Here is a 20,447-nt window from a genome sequence, read left to right as displayed (position 1 = left end):
CCAGAACTTGAGGAGTGGTATTCTATTTTATTTTATTCAGAGAACCGGCAAAATATTAGTGTACTTCTGTGATGACAAGTATATTCTTGGAATAGATTTAAATGGTGTATTGATTCTCTATCTGGAATGAAATCCAGTCAGTACAATTCTCAGCCTTAGACAAAGACACTTACCATTAATATATTTTTTCCATTAAATAAATATCAGTTTATTACTCATTTTCTTACCTATCTAAAATTTTAATGTTTCATTATTTTAATTCAACTAATAAAACTGTATTCTGGAATCTATTTGACATTTTAAATTAGCTTCATTATTATCAAATCAAAACTCTTAAGCATACAAATGTATTACAGCTTATTTATAATTGCTCTAAAATTTCATAGAATTACATTCAATCATGAAATTCATATTTTTCTGTACCTCTATATTTTTTGATACATCACATTTATTTTATAAAGTCTTTTTCATTCATATGCTCTAGTATCAGGCTGTAAATGAAGAGTTACATTAAAGATAATTAAAAAAAATTCTAAATAGTCCAGGTTATCATTAATTCCCATTGATCTTAATGTTCTTAGATGGAGGAAGTTTCCTGAAGAAAACTTTTCTTCCCTTTTAGATCATTAATAATGATGAGAATAGTAATAAGCAAATTTCAAAATTCCAGATGAGCTTGAGGAATTTTGCCCTCCTAACAGTGAATTACCAGCTCTTAGCAGAACTTAATAGGATACTTTTCATGCACATTCAAGGACAGTATTTGGTTCATGCTGAGAATAAGCATACAATCTAAGTTCTGCCAGTGTAATATGTATCTAACCTGCAATGTGTCAGCTACTGCAGATGAGTACTTGTGTCTCAGGCAAAGTCTTTCAGTTGTAGCAAATCAGATGGTGATTCTGCAAAGTGAATAAAACATAGACAAGGCATGTATATGATAAGACTTACATCTGAAATACCTGATATCTTACTGTATCTTCACTGTGATTTTCATTTTTGTATCTGCTTTAAACTTAAAGAATTCTCTATAACATTACCGGTCTAAAACAGTTTTCTGCACAAAAGAAAATAAATAGTTGATTTTTTTTTTTTCCCCAGATGCTTCTTTTAGGACTGGAGGTGAGAGGGATCTGCTCCAAATCTCATGCTTTAAATCAGTACAAAATGTTCAACAATTCTATGAATGTATAAGTTAGCAGAGTTAAAGAAATCAGCAAGGAACCAGTGGTGGGTTGCTCTGTGGTTTGTTTAAAAAGTACCTCTTAGAACAATCCTTTTAAAATTTTATTTGAAGGCAATTTCATTTCATTGAAATGACTGATGGCTGTTCAAAATAAAAGTGACAAATAATGCTCATGTTACCAGTAAGTGAAAATTCACCACATCACACCACCATTAGTTGTGTTGTGATTAGAATTATTAGTATATTATCAAAACCACATCGCAAAAACAAAGAAGTAGCTACACTTCTGCTTTTCCAGTGTATCCAAAGTACAAGTAATCTAAAAATTGACTGAGTACAAATGAAGAAAATGATAGATTCTTTCTTCTTCAGGGCAAATGTTCAAATTTAAAGACAATGCAGAGTGAAAGTCATTACTGTTTCAATGATGTCTCACATCCCAAGTGAAAACAAAACCTAATCCCATTCGAGGTCAGCTACAAAACATTAACACAAACAACAATGTCCTGTGTTAACAAAAAATTTTAAATCCAATTTTACTTTTATGATGTGTTTGAGGCAAATGAGTAATTACATGGGGAGATATTAGACTCCCGCTATCTGTATTAAATCTATGCTGTAGATAAATGAAAATACTTCAACCTCCAGGGCTTTCTGGATAGAACCTATCAAAGTTAATTCAGTTACAGAATATCTACCAAAACCTGTGACTACCTCTAGACAGTTTCAGTCCCTTATTTATTGTAGATGAAATGGGCACAAAGGATTTTCATGCAGTTATCATCTTTATGAACAGAGATAAGCAAGTCCTTTTTAAAACAAGTCAGAACTGCCTGATAAATTAGCCTACATAGCAAGTGCTTTGCACATAAACTACTTTTTCTTTTTTAATTTATTATAGAGACAGTAGTAGATATAATCAGGATTTCCAAATATACAGTTGAGTTCTTGCAGTAGCATCTTTACAGTATAAAGATTTACCCTGGTTAATCAATTATTTATTAAAAAGATATGCTCTTATAGCAAATGTTATATATATATATATTTATACCTACTTCTTTTTCAAGCACTTCTAGTCTGTGCATTGTGTCTGTGAAAATCACCCTTTTTTTTAGGACAGTAATATTGTATTTATTGCACTAGACTGTTTCTGAAAAAGCTTCAGGAATGTGTTCATGGCTGCAGGGTATGTCTTCTATTACTTCTTTAAAAGAAATTGACACACCAATTTGCAGGTGATTCAAAACTCCATAGCAAAAGGCTGTAGTGCTGCACAAAGACATTCTTGGTTAATATTAGTCTGTGTCATGACAATAATTTGACATACTGTGAAACAAAACACATATGAACAGAGTCCTACTGTTCTTATGCCACAGGCATTTTTTCTGTTTCAGATGGCTGATATTCTCTTCACTGTTATAACAGTTGAAGCAAATGTGTCTATATAGCCTCCTATTTCATTTCACAGTAAATGCATACACCATTTTAAAGTCCATATTTTTGAGTTTTAACTAAACTTTAATGAGCTTGTTTACTTGAGAAACACCACATTGTTCATTCTATCAGCTAGCCTGGGCAAAAGGCAAACTTAGTAAGAAAGCCATTTGCTTGAAAATCTTCTGTTGTCTAGCAAATCTAAATTCATCATTAATGCCTGCTATTAAAGATTAGACAGGTATATTTGAGCCTTACACAGAAAAGTGGAACACTGCATCCAAAAAGCTGACTGAAATAAAACAAGTCAAATCAGTGAAACCCTTTGAAGAGAAAACGGTATTATAGTCTAAAAAGGTGAAGATGTTAGGAAATAAATCTCGGAATTTAAAATGTTCAAGAATGAAACACATTGAGAACACATGCTATTGATTTTCTCCATATCACAGTTTTGCTTTACTCCTTTCCGCTGCTGCATGGTGAATGAAAGTAACAACTTGTCTTCTTTGTCTGAGACCGTTATATGAGCTACTTGTTCACTCCTTTGCCTCATGTAGAAAGGCTCAGAGAGCTCGCAAAGCTGCTGGTTTCAACACTGTCCCTTGGGATGCTGCAGTATATATATGCATTCTGCAGAATGTCCTAGATTACAGTAGTTCTTTTGAACTCACATCATTCAGGTGTATGAACTTTTCTAAATTGTCCTCATACATGGTTTCTTAGAAAGCATTCACCACTATATTAACTGAATTCTCATCAGTGAAAAACAGCTTTAAATGCTCAGTTATTTCAATCCGTTGTGAGACTTAGCTAAAAGCAAGGTAGTTCCAGTGACAATATTCTCATGAGAGCATGAATCATTACATTATTTTTACCATTGACAACGCTGTAGGAAAACTCAAAATCTTAGTTTTGCTGTCTCTGTGAAGAGCTTACAGCTTGCTGAGATTAAGTGGGACATTTGTTATTGCCTTAAATTTAGTCATCATGGTTTTTTATTTCTTGTTTTTCTTTAATGGAGAAAAGAACTACATGTGCATTAGAGTGCACCATGGAATTAGTTTGTTTCCATTTTAAGTGTAACTTTTTATACTACCAAGATCAAAGTCAGAAGTGTTGCTGATGTTTGAAGCAGAAGATATTGTCAGTTTTCATTAGCTTTAGCTTCTGTGAGAACTTGCTTTACAGTCCTGAACCAACCAGAAAAACACTGTACTGTTTGAATAAGCAAGCCTTACCTTCCTGAATCAGCATCTCATAACTGTAGACCATCTTTTAAAGAGTAACCTTTGTCTACTGCACTGAACTCCTTGACACTGAATTTGCTTTGATTTTCATGCTGAAGAGAATGTACATTTTAGTGTTTTCAGTTATTCTTGCAGCTGAGGAGATACCCTATAGTAATCTGTGCCAATTACATTATCATTATGCTTAGAAGTTCTAGTCTAGGTAATCCACATCAACTGATGTAAAATATCTAACAAGAAATACTGAAGATACTTTCTGTATTTAAAAACTACAAAATCATAACTTTCATTTTGCTATCAATGGATTACTACAAGAAAATATTTGATAAAATGTTCATTCTGTTCCTAAAAGCAAAATTGGTACCTCTTGAGACCACTTAGTCCACCCCTCCTTTTCAGATAGGGTAAGATAAATTGCCCAGGTTATTTTTAATGTTCTAAAAAGAAATACATCCAGAATTCATATTAATGGTTATCAAGAGGTGATTTATAGGATAGGTCAATCCTTCCTTCAAAGGTAACAACTTGATGCCTTTGTCAGAAACAGCACAGGAGCTGCTTCTCTTTGTCACATACTTTCATCATGAACAGCAATAAAGAAAGTTGGCAAAGCTGCTGCCTGAAACACTAGGCCTTGGGACACTTCCATATCTGTATCTCTGCACTCCAAAATTTTCAGTTTGCATGGCTGATGATATAATATAAGAGGAGGTGAGCATGAAGGAAGAAGTGGACTTACTGACAAAGAAATGAGATGCTGACAGTTGGAATGCTGGAATATTTGCTGGTGATCTGGATGAAAAATTACAGAGGATTCAAAATCTTTTAATATATTTAATATAGTCAATATGAGTACTATGATTTTCAAGTATCTAGAGCAGAGAGTTTATGAAAAATGAGCTTCCCTGTTCATAAATACAAGGTAATGTTCTTAGAAAGTATACTTTGAACTACCAGTTGTAATTTAACTGTAGAGCTCAGAGAAGGAAGAAATTGAAAGAGACAACTGTATGAATTTAGAAATTAACAACAACAAAAACATAAAGCTGAAAACAATAATGAAGAAAATGTAGTGATATAAGTCAACAGTATAGTTTCATTTTGAACACTGATGATTTTTGGTCACTATGCCCATAAATCATATAAAAAATTCAGTATTCAGAGACAAGGGACAGAAAGGGTAAGTACAAAGAACTACAATGGAAAGTGCACTGAAAAGATGAGTAGTAACCTGTCTGAGAAAGACACAGAAAAAAAACACATGATCCTATTAATAAGTTCTCAGAGAATATCAACAATTTCTTTTTCTGCTAAAAAGAAATGTCTTCCTTATGCTGATGTTTCAGTAAATTGTTTCTACTCTTAAAACAATGGTTTGAATGGCTCCTTGTTATGCAAGTTATTATATTATTTTCTGGCATGGATTAATTTGTAACTTTCTCTGAAGCAGCTGGCAGAGGGTACCATCACAGACAAGATCCAGAATACTGGAAGACAGAAAAATAGTCCAGAAAAAGAAGAAAAACTTTTTCTGAAATTTATCAGAGGATAGTCTAAAAATTCTACTTGTTACATTTTTCACAGACACATTAAGATTTCACAGATTTCTATTCCACGTCATTTTGATAAACTTCCTGCATATTACATTTTTCAAATTCTGTTCATATTTTCCTTCCTTTTGATAACTGTGTTTTCTTGGATCCTTCAGGAAATCCCTTCAGAATAGCACAAACTTTCAATACAGTTTAATAAACTGGGTTAATCTCTAATACAAATCACTGAATACTTGTTATTCATTATGTGTGGCAGGGCAGGGCAGGGCACAGAAGGCTTCTTCCAGTGATTCCACACTGAGACAAATTTGACAGACATAATATCTAGAATTTTTTATTTTTATTTTTTTCTATTTAGACTGTTAACCATACTTGTCCTCAAATATAATAGAACATTTCCATATTAAGACATACTAAAACAGTTTTTCTAAATGGGAACTTTCAACATTGTATGTTAACATATTCAGTTTTCTGTTTCTGTATACAAAAGTGCCAACTGTCAAACAGCATTAGTTTTAAGTATGTTTATGTTTTTCTTGTTGCTGCATTCCTTATCTCTTTTTTTTTTTTTTTTTTTTTTTTTAATTATTTATAAAATTCTTCTTCCATTCTGAAAGGTTTTCCTTGTTATGAGAAATGTATTCGTATTTCAGAGATGGTGGCATACACAGATATTTTGGCATGGCTAAGGCTACATAAGTTGAATAAGCTGAATGACAGGTTATAGGAACAAATTCAGTAGTAAGGAGAAGTGTGTTTTTTCATAGCTGTCATAAATGCCTTTCTGTGTATTTACAACAGCCAACTGATTTATGGGACTGCAGAAATCAGAACATAGTGTTATACTCTGAAAGAAATACAACTTGCAATTATTTTTTCAATTTCTTGGAAGATGTATAAACCAACTTAACTATATTACTTCAGGACTTAACACAGACAGTGTTACATTATTATTCAGAAATTAGTTTCAGAGAAGATACACAGTGCTTATATGTCCAGTAATGCTTGCATTTTAGCATTAATTCTAGTCTAGCATATCATCTCTAGTAGTGAATGGTGAGCTTATCCTTCTCCAGAATGCCTTTTTGATGATTGGAAGAATTAGAAATTTATTTCTGTTTCTACCCACAATTTACTCAGTATGCACTTGGTCGTTTTTTAACTTTAATCATCAAAATGCGGATATCAAATTATTATTGATCATCATAGTGACTCGTCACTGAGTTGGTGGAGATTTTCCCACAGATTTCAACAAAATTTGGATCAAATCTTTAAGAAACTCTCTTAATTATTAGCAGAAGTAGTTTTCATGATTACCGATCATGAAACTTTTCAACGTTTCTCTCCATTTTGACCTTTGCTGAAGAAAAATTAAGCTCCTTTCTTGTTTTTTTCACAAATAAAGAGTCATCAACAAGATTGCAAAATCTTACTTCTTTTTCCTGAATAAACGTTCACAATAAATAAATACAAAGGCAAAGAAAGTAAAGCAGACAAGGAATGTCTGTATGACTAATCATTTCCCAAAATCACATAAATATCATTATAATCTTGTATCTTTTACTAAGAGGTATAAATACCATGCATTTTTCATTCCCCACCTTTCTGTTCACCACAAAGACAGAAATATAGTTTAAATGATTATTACAGTATGTATCTGTAGTGCTTATCTCTTGTTGTTGTGGTCTTTTTTTCCCTTGCTTCTTTTGGTGGGAGCTATAAGTCCTCTAAATAAAATTAAGGGAGTATAGTAAAGAATTTCCGGAGGCGAAAATTGACATAGGAGCTTATTGAAAGAAAAAGCGCTAAAATGATAATGTCTTCATAAAAATATTCTTACCTTTTCATGCTATGTACTAACTACAATACCTATTATAGGTATTATTGAGGATTTTACTATTGCTATCTCGTAGTTTAATTAGCATACCTTACACCTTCTAATAAAGAAAGCAATATTCTTAATATTTACATAGATGAAAATTCATAGCATTGGATTGTTTTTCTATGACTTAATAAAATCAAAGGTAGCTCCAAAGCCCATTGAGGTCAGTGCACTAATTTCCAGAAAGGCTCTCAAAACAGAATTTGGAACAAAAATACTACAGCAAGAGTTCTGGTTTTTTGTTTGTTTGTTTTGTTTTGTTTTGTATGGCTGGTTTTGTTTGATTTTTGTTTGTTTGTTTGTGTTTGCCAAAATAAATCTCAGTGCTAAAAATCAAACTTACTTAAAAATTTATTTTATCAATATTTATCAGAGTATTTTCAATGTCATACAAAAAGATGGCTAGTTTCTATTCATTTCCAACTATTCTGTATTTTTGAAAACAGACCCCAAAAGAATATGTTCCTTTCCATTCATTTGTTATTAAAATTTACATATTTTTAAATGCTCTGTTTATTCTTATTTTTCACTAAAATAATTCTTCAGTATAACGAATATATAAATTCCTCAATGTAAATAATCAATCACCAAAGCTGAATCACAATATTTAAAATCCAATTATTTTGGCTGTGTATAAATTGTTATTTCAATATTAAATAATTAAATAATATTAAGTTCAATATTCAGAGCAAATAAATGTGTTCTATCACACATACATTAACAATTTCACAACTGTTACTTTACCTGAATTCAGTAAGACTACTTGTATGTATGTACATGTTACTTTGAGTAATTAACATAATCCAGTTCTTTTCATCTCTGTAAACTTAATATATGAGCATTGCAGAGAGTTGTTTTTCTTTACAAATCATCTTCTCATTTACACAGATTTGACAATATCAAAAATAAAAATTTAGAATAAAAAAAAATTATGAAAATAGAAATAGGTAAAATGTTGTCTACTAAAATATGCTTTTTAATTCAAATATTTAATTTTCCTGTTTGGTTTTACTTCTACAGTAATTACACTTGCTCATATTTTACTTATTTTGTGATCAGAGCTATTTACAACTTACATATACCTTAAGTGTATTGGGCTGGTTTAAAGAAGGATTTCAGGATTTTGGATTTTATTTACACAATTTTCTAGTGCTTGTTCTTGCAAACTCCACTTACTGAAAAAGTCAGAATGTTTCTGTCTCAGGAAATAAAGAAACAGCAATCTCTTTGATGATAACTGATGCACAAAATAATTCATTTGACTCTACTGTTTAGAAGAATAGATATTTAGAGACGTTTTAGTCTGATGTCCTTGTTCCTTTTTTCTTTTTCTCTGCATTCCAGACTAACTAAATTCACTAGATTAATATCAGCATTTCTCTAAACAAATGTGTAATGTCCTCATGTGAGTTCTGATCTGTGATATTGACTCACAGCAGATGAGCTGGTCTCTTGTAATTATTATATTTCTTCTTGCTGCTGTAGTCAATAAAACTATTAGATAAAATGGGCAAAATGTCACTCATATTTATTAGATATACTCCGAGCATTTCTCCTTGCATGTCATATTTCTACCTCATTGTTAAAACATGTCTTTACTGTTAGCAGTAAGAAGCAAGGGAATGACAGCCAGATCCTGCTGTCTTGCATATTATCAGCAAAACTGACAGATTATAGTTACAATGATTGCAAGAATCATTGAAAACTGTTTTTTATAAGTGCTTATTAAAGTTTAATCAACAGTGTTTTGAAGTAATATAGGTAGATTATTTGTAAAATCCCACGTCAAAATTTTTGTCCAATTGGCCAGATGCAAAGCCTTTAGTTCTTTGAAATACATTTCCATTCTGAGTGAAGTATCAAGGGAATGTTGGTAGGACTGGTGAGCTAATCTTTTCCACATCAAAAATCAAGACATGAAGATCACTTTGAAGTCCTGAAACTGTATCAATTTTTAGTGTAACTCAGTTGGTATTTAACTGAAAGCACTGTGCAGTTCTTTTGGTGTTTTCATGTTCTATAATCATATACAGTTATAGGTAAGTGCTAATACATAAATAATTCCTGGAACAAACCTATTTCCTTGTTCTGAAAGAAATGTTTGTTACTAATCAAAAATAGGCAAAGAACAAATGCACTCTAGTGAGACTGTAGTGTTTCTATGCATTCCTATATTTTTATGATCTAATTCAATGATTCTGAAAAGATAAATATACTTTTGGAGGTAACGGCATAGCCCTTATTAGAGTGATTTGATAGTTAATTTTTTTTGCAATTAATTCCTAGAAATATGGATTGTACAAATAATAAAAAAGGCTGACTTATCAATATGACCTAAATTTAAAAAATGCTTTAGGAATTATTTCATGTGCTACTTAATTAATACTTGTCTGAACCATTCTTTGTTTTTGGCTCAAAGCTTGTTTTCCAAGGCATTTCTTGTGATAAGACTCTGACTTATCTAGGAGATGAGAGCTGGTTGATGCTGTGTTGCAGTCAGAGTCACTGTGTGGACAGTTTTACATTTGAAAGCATTTCTTTGGAGCTCTTTACCTTCAAAAGAGAGTGCTCAGGAATGTTTACTGGTGAAATAACTCCAGCTTGGTATGGAAGACTGGGGAACAATACCATCCTATCCTGTGAAAAACAGGATGCAGTGGGCACCTCCCTGCTTTTCCTTATCTGCTGGCAAGGCCCAGAAGGAACAAAGGAGATCCCAAAAGCCAGAAGCTGCCACTCCAAAGTGAGCTGACTCAACCACTTTGGATTTGAGCTGTCACTCCAAAGAGAGCTGACTCAACCATTTGGACAGTCGCCATTGTCATCATCAGCCTTTGGCAACCCATCACTACTGAAGATCAACGTCTGAACTACGAGCAATGCTGGAATCCGTGGTGGTGACTCTCTCTCTCTTGCTTCCTACAAAGACTCCTTGCTTTTATTTCCTCTCTTTTCTATCACCCGTCTTCCCTTCCCCATCTCCTTAAATGATTGGGATTTGTAATAAACTAGTCGGGCTAACATTTGATCCGTTGTGTCTGAATCTCGCCTTTGAGTATACATTTATTCAAAGAACCTCCTTTCCCTCCTATAAATTGGAGCGAGACAATACTGCAAGTACTTAAGCTTTCACATCATGTAAGAAGTGGGGTTTTTTTTGCCTCTTTCACATTACATCTCAGATCTTGTTTTGCAATTACAGTTTGACTCCTAGAGCTGCAAGATGTATCTGATATTCTCATTGTAGTAGTCTTGAAATAGTTTCAAGATTTAGGAGTTAGAAGTCTTGTGGCTGAATTGTGATGTTACAGCTTAAGAACAACTATATCGCATGGGCGTGATATACTTCTTTCACTTCTTTCACTTGTATAGTTTCTGGACTTTCCAACACTTCACTGTTTTCTTCCACTGTCAACAGTAATTATTTATGTACATGGAGTGAGCACTTGTATTATTTTTCTGTATATAGGATTTACAGACATTCAGAGAACTCTGCTACAATACAGCAAATATTATAGCTGTTGCAGTCATGGATTCTGGATTCCCTGAAAATACTTTGGATGAAAAGCTGCTAAATCTGGCTTGTCCTCTGATCTTGATTTCACAGTATCTTATTTTATTACTGATGCACCTCAGCCACAGAGTGGAAACCGAATGATCACAAAGCTAAAACTTTCAGGCTGGAATTTCATTACCTGAGCTCTGCAATCTTCATCAAAAGATATACAGGTTAGAAAATATGTATTTTTTTAATTAGTTCTGAGAGCTGTCTTTTGTAAATCAGAAATTTAATGGAGATCATACAATTCATTTGACGTGATATATATATATAGTAAATATTTCTTCTTAAATTGTTTTTTAAAGATTAATTCATATGGGTTTACATATGAATCTGGCACTATTTTACAGCATTTTATCAATTTTAAATATACTTTAATATTTGCTGGATGGTATAAGCACATACCTTCTTTCTGTTAAGAGAAAAAACACTACTGAGTGATTTCAAAGATAAGACTATTTTAGTCCATCCTGTCATGCAATTTTCTGAGTCCCAATCTGGGCCACAGGTAGCCTAGACCACACAGACAACTTACAGTAAGTTCTCACACAATTTACTAGATATCTAACTCAGGTACACTTGCCAACACTAAAATTAGAAATATGATTGGGTACTGTAGGTGCTTCCAGAGGAAGTAGTCCAAGTTGTAATCTCAGTGAAAGTACAATAAACTAAATTAGAAGGGAACACTGTCATTTTTAAACTCCTTCCAGTTCTTCCTCCACTCTGATATAATTCAGGTTTCCTGCCCCTCAGTAGATATTGCAGTGTGCTCCTGAACACTGTATCATTTTTATTAGTGTTGTATATTTAATTCCCTTCTCCCACTGTCTGTTGAAACCAAACAAAAGCAATGATCTATTCACTAATATTATTCTTATATGATGACTTGGGCCAGACAATATTTTTCTACTTCATTTTCAGCTAGCTTAAGTTTTTCAGCCAAAGTGTACAAAGACCACTTATTAATACAAATATCATCATAGCAATCTACATAAGATACAGCTGACCTTTAGCTACATCTGCCCAAAATAGCCTTGTCAACCACAGCTAAAATAAATAAATACACAGAATGTGTAAATAAATAGAAATAGCTTACTTTTTTGGAAATTTTTTGTTTCACTTTTGTTTTTTCCTGAAAATCAGTATAAAAGTATGGAATAAAACAAGACAATGACTTCAAGAGTACTGTAAGAAATAACTAGTATATTAATTTTAACCTCATCCATAATAAGTTTGCATTAATATGACAAGAACCAAGACTAAAATACTTCTCACAAGGTAGGTAAAAATGCTTCTAAGAGACTCTCCCAACTGTTAGGTTGTACTGAGAGCATGCAACAGTTAGATTTTATTAAACAAAACCTCCTAGATTTTATGGACCGCATTTCAGTCTTCATGGTAACAAGATGTGCCATGGTTTTATGATTTTTGATACCAATATTCCACATAATAACATCATGTAGTGTACTGGGAATTAAAGAGTTAATGCTGCAGTTCCATGGATTGTCCGTATTTCTGGGTATCTGGTTCTCAGAAGAGAAAAAGAATTACATCTCCCAGAAGACTTCACTGTTCTATTTCCGTTTTTCCGTTCAGAGGTAAAGGTAAAACTGTTTCAGAGTCACAAGATGGCCCCCTTCTTTTTCTGCTGATGTATGCTCCCTAGCTGTCTTGCCTTCAGCATTAGAATAGGGCCTTCAGTTTTGGACACTCTCTCATTTATTTGATTTATTTGCTTCAATTCCAATTATATTGTATAATATCGTGTTATCTCACATTCCAATAGTAAATTTGTTTTCTCCCTTAGCTCATTGCCACTGTTTTGGTTTTAGGCCCACCTCCCTACCTTTTCTCTATCCCTCCTCTCCCTATCTCAGAGCAGGGTTCTGTGGGTGCCCCTGCCCCACAGTACTGGGGCAGTACTGATACTCACAGTACCAGTCCAAAACCAGGCTTAAAAACATTAGCAAAACCAGGCTTAAAAACATTAGCAGGAGAACAGAAAACATAGAAATTCCTTGTGTAACATGGTAGAAAAACAGGCATATACAAAAGCCTACAGCAATAACCATTTTCATCAAAATTTTGCAAAACAAGAAATATAGAACCTTAAACATCATGGTATTTTCAATGAACTCTCTGCACAAGATTTAGATAAATATAGCTAAATTGAAACAAATGGTGATCGACTATAGTAGAAAGACAATGGATAGCTTAATGCAAAAAATCTATTATTTCAATATTCAACTGTCATTAAGCATGGATCATACTCCTACCCAAACTAATTGTGTCTTCAGTCTAATCAGTCAATTACTATCTCTCAGCCAACTCAGTTTCTTCTGCTTTCTGTTCCTAAATTTAACATTTAAAAAATACTTCCTATACTTCATCTTTCACTGCTAAGCCATTTATCTCTCATTTCATCATTCTTTGCAAGTAAGAAAGATTTTACGTGTGTTTTTCTAAAAACTTTAGCATACCTTTACTAGAGAAGTGTATTTCAAAACACTCTACCATGCTCTCAGATTCTCTCAGTGTAAGAAATGGGACATATGGCTATACGTATCTCAAACTGGTTATTAGATTTACTGACAAAACAGTGTTAGGTTAAAATCATGATAAAGAACAATAGTAACGCACAGTATCTACAAACTAAGGCAAATGTAGTTAACCTGGCTTTTCAACTGCTATTTGACCTTTGCAGATATTCTTATTGTGGAGTTTCCAGTTCGTTGAGTATTCCTCCACTATTAAAATTGGCTCTAAAAGCAGGTGGTGATTGTCTATGAAAGTCTTCTAATGATGACCAATAACTGAAACTTACAGTCAAGCAAATTTGAAATAAAAATAAAACATATTGCTAAAAAAACAAATCATTGTTTTTTCATTTTTCTGTTGCATTCTCATCAAACTTTGAACTTTTCTAATCTGTATGTCTTAGTTAATGACAGAAGTAATTGTTTGAAAAGTATGAAAAGTTTTTATATAAGTCCAGCAGATATTCATCTTCAGACTTTAAGCAATGGCAACAAATCTCAGCGCCTGCATGAAGAAATACTATTTCTTCAGCAAGTATTCCTTCCATCCTCCCCTCCTCCCTTCCTTCCAGAACTCAACTAAGAGAAATATGCTGATGCTAATCATGTAGAAGATAGCTAAGACATTGGGTGCAGAAAGTACCATTCCAACCAAAGTCATTCTTTAATTCTATGATTCTATGAAAAGAGAGGCTTCATCAGTGAGGTGCTGATAGAAGAGACATTAGAAACTGATCTAGATCTTTTAAGCAATGTATGAATAAAAAAATTTAAAAAATAGTGTTGCTGATACAATCAGGATCTGGATTATGCAGAAAACATTACTTAAAACGCTACATGGATCTACTTCCCAGAACAACTATTCACAACAGGATGGATCATTGTTGTCACTACAGCAAGATACAGTAGAATCTTGGATTATATCTATGGTGGCTTACAAAATCATATTTCATTTCACCCTTCATTCTTTTAGGTATATATTTTTTAAACTGTACATACATTACACTGAAATTCAGCTCTCTTTTATTCTCTTCAAAAAATTTAAAAGATGGCTAGCCTAAGATTTCATGTCAAGTTTTTCCATAAGGAAAAATTTGCAGCTGAATTATAGACTGAAGCTGTTTAAATGAACGTTAAGAAATGCTTATCCAGCTCTAAGTTTAGTGTGCCTTATTGAATATTAGCTTGTTAATGCAGAAAAGAACATATAAAGTGCAAAATATTTGCCTTTTTTAGACTCACTATGAGACATTATGCATGCATAAGACAGCTGGTACATGGATTACAAAATTGCATAGCCAAGTTTTAGATTTCTTCCAATAACAGTTTAGCTTGCAGCTAGAGGCAACAATTCTATAGCCATTGACAGAAGAAAATGTAATAGAAAAATCTTTTTTTCATAAGGAATTCATGTGGGCTTTATTTCAAACAAAAGTCAAAATATGTCAAATTTTAGGTCAGTGCAACACTGTATCCACAAACTTGTACCTCGTAGAGGCTATAGTTTAAATGAATCCTGTGCATATTCTGTTCTATGAATTAATTTCCCAAACTTTCACATTTCTAATCATGATCTAATCCGTACTAATTCTAGCTAGACTGCTTTTGTATTTGAATGGGAACCCTTAGCTCTTGCTCTGAACTAGTGATTGAGCATCTGATGAAGGGGTGTGGCCAGCTCTAAGAGCACAGCTGCAAGCAATTCACCTATGCAACAAGAAGCGGTGAACCCTGGGTCCACTCCTCCCTAACCTCAGTGATCATTGGAATGGGGTAAGTTTTTCTTTCTGTGTTACCAGACTGTAACTACTACTTTTCTTGAGTGACCTGAACACTAGTCAAACATAATAATTATGTTTGCTACATATCCTTACAGTATACATACAGTATTTTGTCTATAAGATGGCATACCTTTGGAGGGAGGGAGAAGCATAATTAAGTTACTTGGAAGGATTGTCATTAATTGTGATTATTCAAATGTGATGAAGCATGAAATATATGATGGACCAAACCTAAGAAGAATGCTAGTAGGTTTGTTTTACAGTAGGGTGTGGAGCAGTAACAGTGGAATCTTAATTGAAAGAGGTATCACTAGAAGACTCCTTTATTTGTTCTTGGTTTTAAAAAATATATTCATTGTTAGTTTTGTGTGTGAAATAGGGAGTAAAAATAACATGGTATCACTCAAATGAGATTTAGTCTATGTTTTTGGTATTACAATTGAATTACTTTAAGTATCTAGACGTGTTCTGTAAAGAGACTCATTTACAATATAAAAACAATGACTCAAAGTGGGCACCTCATACTCAAAGTGGGGATAAAGCAATTTTTTTTCCATCAAGAAGGTATTGTTCTGAACAAATAAAGAGGAGTTAATTGCTTTTATCTGTAGTGGTGGAAGCTTTTCCATTGACAGAACACTGAAATAGGTTGTCAGTAAGGGTTGTGGGGCCTACTTCTATGAAGATATTCAAGACATGTCTGGACACCTACCTGTGTGACTCTTTGTAGGGTACCTGCTTTAGCAGAGAGGTTGGAGTAGATGATCTCTTGAGTTCCCTTACAACCTTTGCAGTTCTTTGCCTTCGTAGCAACTTCTCTGTAGAAGTTCAGTTGCTTGCAGGAATAAAGGGCAAAAATATACAGGCCAAAAAAAAGTTTCAGTTGTGAAATGATAGCAGGAAGAACATAACTTTGTATATACTGATGTGAACTAGTGACAAGATTGCACCAAAGGAAAGATGCAAAACTGTACCAACAATTACAAGGCTGATGATGTACTATGCTTCAGCACATAGATTGTTTATATTCGAGAAAACTGAAGATTTGAGGGATGGAAAAGAAATTTCGGAAAAGTATTGGTCTCGGAAAGATGGGGAGTTCAAAAGAAAAAGAAGAAAAATGTGCCTAGATGACAGATGTTAGAATTGTGTAAAGGAAGTCTCTGGAGACTATGGTGAGCATAGAGACAGATGCTGGGGATGTTCAGGCACTTGGGCCATTGATGCCAAAACCTAATAAATACAAAGATTGGCACAGCAAGAACCAACACAAGCTTTTTACCTGGCGTACCTTTATCTGAAGTAGGCTACTGAACCAAGTCCAAGTGAACTGTAGGCACTGCTGAATGCCAGAATAAATTTTGTGGAGATCATGTACAGCCTAATTGTACTTTAATCAAGTTCCCCAGCCGACTGTTGAGTATAACTGTAGTGGACTATCTTACTGACATTGTAGGCAATGATACTAAAGGATTTGCTTTTCCAGTAAATGTAGCAAAACTATTGAAAAATGTCTTCTTTTATGTCCCAATATATTATGGAACACAGTTTATCCCATCTGAATCTGAACTTTAAAGGTAAATGCAAAAATGAGATAACTAACTGTCACATCCACGGCAGAATGTTTCCTCTACATATTCCTGATAGGATTTAAATTCGGTTAATTTACTTTTGTGCAAGGTTTGCCTTTCATCTCATATTCTTTGTGGTATGAATTATTATTGACATTTAAGAACCCCACTTTATAGCTGTGATCAAAATGGAATGCAGGTAAATAAAAAGTGACGTTATACATAACATGATATAGAAGGCTAAAAAAAAGAAAAAAGCAAATTGTAATAGCTCATCCATGCTCATATTTAAGGCTACTGAAAGTATTAAAGTATTAGAACATCCCATGAAACTAATGCCTCCTTGGCTATAGCGAGAAAGAATAAAAGAATAGGAAGAAGTAAGTTTTTAAATCTTTGTCTGATTCTGAGTAGTGCTCACTGATCTTGAGAGTATTACTCTTGTTTATGTTATTATCAGACCATATGTTAATAGAAAATATTGGGGGGGAAGAAGCTAACAACAACAACAACAAAAAAAACAGGTGACAACAATTACTAAAGGGAAGAATTTTGGTATGAAGTAAAACTTACTCTTTAAATATTGCATCAACCCTAGTCTATGTAAAATGGCAGATAAAGTTTTGAGGAATTTTATTTGGGCTTTCATATTTAAGAATCAAAGCACAATTCAAAATCCTCAGGGCTTATGCGGAATGCTGCATGGGAAGCCTAATAATTGTACTGAAAACTGAGGCAAGCATGACAGGAAATCCTTGATTTAAAACTGGATGAGGATTTTAGAGACTTCATGAAGAAGAAACTTCTCAATTCTTCTCAGGTGTATCTTGGAACCACTTCTAAGGAGTTTTCAGTCTTTTTTTTTTTTTTTTTTTTTTTTTTTTACTAGTAGTTATCTAAATTGCTCTTTTTGTATTAAGAATCAATTGCTTAATCATAAATTTTTTAGTAACATATCATGCAGTACTTTTTCATTTTAAATATTGTGAAATTGAATAAGAGGTATGGAGTTATCTATTAAGTAAAGTGGAAAAAGGCCTTGTTTATTTTAATGTATGTGAACAGTTACTAGTAACTAGATAATGTCCGAAGTCAAATATAAATCAAATCTTAATTTTAACATATATGCTGAAGTCCTTTATTTTTCAGTGCTCAGAAATAGTTACCAAAAATAATAAATTAAAGTAGTACTAAAAAAGTTAGGTTTTATATTAAGATAATGTAGATGTTTTTTCTTTTAGCATTCTAAATTATCTGCATGGCTACTATTTTTCCCCTTTACCTCATTTTTTTTCTTATTCTTTGTCTTCTGTACATAGATAGAGTTACAGAGTACCATTCATTTTTCATGTGGCCTATATGATATTTATTCAGCATATATCATTATTTGTAGTCTTCCTCCTAATTTCAAGATTTTGGCCATATTGTCTGTGAAAGTGGACAAAAATATTCTTTTGTCCTTTATGACTTGTGCTGAACAGTTCTACAGACTCTTATAGCACAGGACTGCCTACAGATGTTCAAATCCAAGACTGAGAGGTCTGTGGGTAAAGACTTCAATGTAAATTTTGAACATATTTCAATAGCCAATTTGTAACATATTCCATAAAGTGCAAGAAGGCATTTTATGTTTGTAGATATATACACAGAAATATATAGACGCATAATAAGACAAGTTAAATGACAATCTTAAAGAAGTAGGTTGAGATTGATTGGACACTTTTGAAACACAGAATATCTGGCTGGACTTTATTTCAAAAATACTCCTTCAGTTCTTAATGTTGTTATCCTCCTCTGTTATTGAAAGCGATTACACAAAGCAGTGTTGTTATGAAAATCAAAGCATGACTGTATTGGCAGATAGTTGGTCCTGATCCTTAGGCTAATCATAGATGCCCTCAGTTTCATATGCTGGCGTGCAGGTGAACCAAGATTGCCAAATGAAACATCATCCTCCTATCCACCCTGCCAGCCTCAGTAAAGAGGCTTGGGTGGGAATAAGAATTTTTCTGTACAATATCTGTCTTTAAAATCAGTCTTCATAGTGTTCCCTAATCAGAGATGTACATATATTATTCAGGCAAATAGTTTTCTCCAGGGAGATTGTAAATATCCATTAAAATAATTTTTCTTTAAGAAATGCTTTGATAAACATGTATCTTCCTCTAATTTATAGGAGGGAGAGGAGGTTCTCTGATATAGGTAAACCCGGCGTGAGATTAAGAAGCAACAGTTCAAACGTTGGTCCAACCAATTTATTATAAATCCTAATCAGGGAGGCGGGGAAGGGAAGGGTGGCAACTATTATGAATTAGGGTGATGGAGAAGGGAAGGAGGGTGATAGAAAAGGTAGGAAATAAGCAAGAATTGTGTAAAGCGGGGATACTCACCACCAGGATTCAGCAGTGGTCCTGTTGAATGCCATTCCAATAATATGGGGCAAAAGCGTAGGGAGAAGCAGCAGTGTGGCCAGCCTTGGGCAGCAAATAGGTAGCAGGAAGAAGCCACAGCGTAAGTCCAGGAGGAAGCAGCAGAACTCATGTAGCAGGCCCAGGAGAGTCTGTAAGCATGCAGGCATTCTGTAGTGAGGAATCTGATGTTAGATACCTTCTTCTTCAGCATGCAGGTCTCAGGTTGTGAGGAATCTTGTCAGAAACCTTCTGGGGGAGAGCAACAGCAGAATGTCCAGCCCTAGGCAATAAGAAGGTGCAGTGACAGAGTACGTCCAGGAGGGAGAGGGGCAGGATATGAGGCTTCAAATGTCTGAAAACCCCCTTCTTCATGAGGAATCTGTTGCCAGAAAAACTTAACCTCATGGTTGTAGGTCCCCTTTTTATTCTTTTTCTATCAGTGTGGCATTCCTGGGCACTTGAGCAAGAGTCATGTACCAGCACCCCCTAAGAGGGCTATCTCCTTCGAGACAAGCCCATACAAAAGACCACTTCCTGGCCATTAATCTGTGGTTTATCTTTCTCCTTTCGCCTGGCCTTGTCCATCTGTGTCCCTCAGACAAAGAATTTCTCAACCTTTGCCCAGGACTTGACTGGATTTGTCCATCTGTGTTTTCCAGACAAAAGATTTCTCAACCCTTGGCCAGGACTTGCTTGGATTTGTTCATCTGTGTCCCCAGTAAGCTTTGAGACAATGACATAAAAGAATAATCTCATACAGTATGCAGCTGCTACTCCTTCAAAACTAGATTCAGACACATCTCACTAATACCCATGTGAGATGCAGTATTTTCTTTGCTTTTTAATGTATATTTATTGATTCCATTAATAAAGGCATCTGTTTTATATGAAGTCATTATTTGTTCTTGTGCAACACTGTTTAGCAGCTGCTAAAGGGTTTGAAGGATAAGAATGTAACTAATACACAGTAATATAGAAACATCTGGCCAGATCATAGCAGTATCACTGAATCTCACTTCTAGAAAATTGGTATGTGCTTTGACAGCAGTGAGGATTGTTCATTACTTGGAAACAAATCTTGAAACTGCACAGTGATTTTTGTGCAGATAGTAAAAGCTCTTTATAAAGATTTTTCTTCCATATTTAATTTTTTAAGTAAACAAATATTTCCTATGTCTTAATTTTCCAGATAAATTATGTTATTTCTGAAAATCAAAACTTTATTAAAATGTTAATGTACAGAAGAATTATGAAGTTGTGTGGGCCTAAACTGACTTGCAAAC

General features: G+C 33.8%; 1 long non-coding RNA gene across 1 annotated transcript in view; it reads right to left on the bottom strand.

Moving 5' to 3' along the window:
- Positions 1-860: 860 nt before the first annotated feature.
- Positions 861-20,447, bottom strand: part of LOC149917843 (uncharacterized) — a 57,768-nt gene continuing 38,181 nt past the window's right edge. The window contains exons 2-3 of the long non-coding RNA XR_016466945.1: positions 19,144-19,332; positions 861-902 (exon numbers count right to left, since the gene is read on the bottom strand). This is a non-coding gene — a long non-coding RNA (uncharacterized LOC149917843). The remainder of the gene's footprint in view (positions 903-19,143; positions 19,333-20,447) is intronic.

This window comes from Phasianus colchicus, chromosome 5 (genome assembly GCF_987193195.1).
Source record: "Phasianus colchicus chromosome 5, bPhaCol1.hap1.1, whole genome shotgun sequence".
NCBI classification, from domain to species: domain Eukaryota; kingdom Metazoa; phylum Chordata; class Aves; order Galliformes; family Phasianidae; genus Phasianus; species Phasianus colchicus.
Note: the sequence above shows the minus strand (reverse complement) of the source record. Positions and strands in the feature narration are given on the sequence as shown.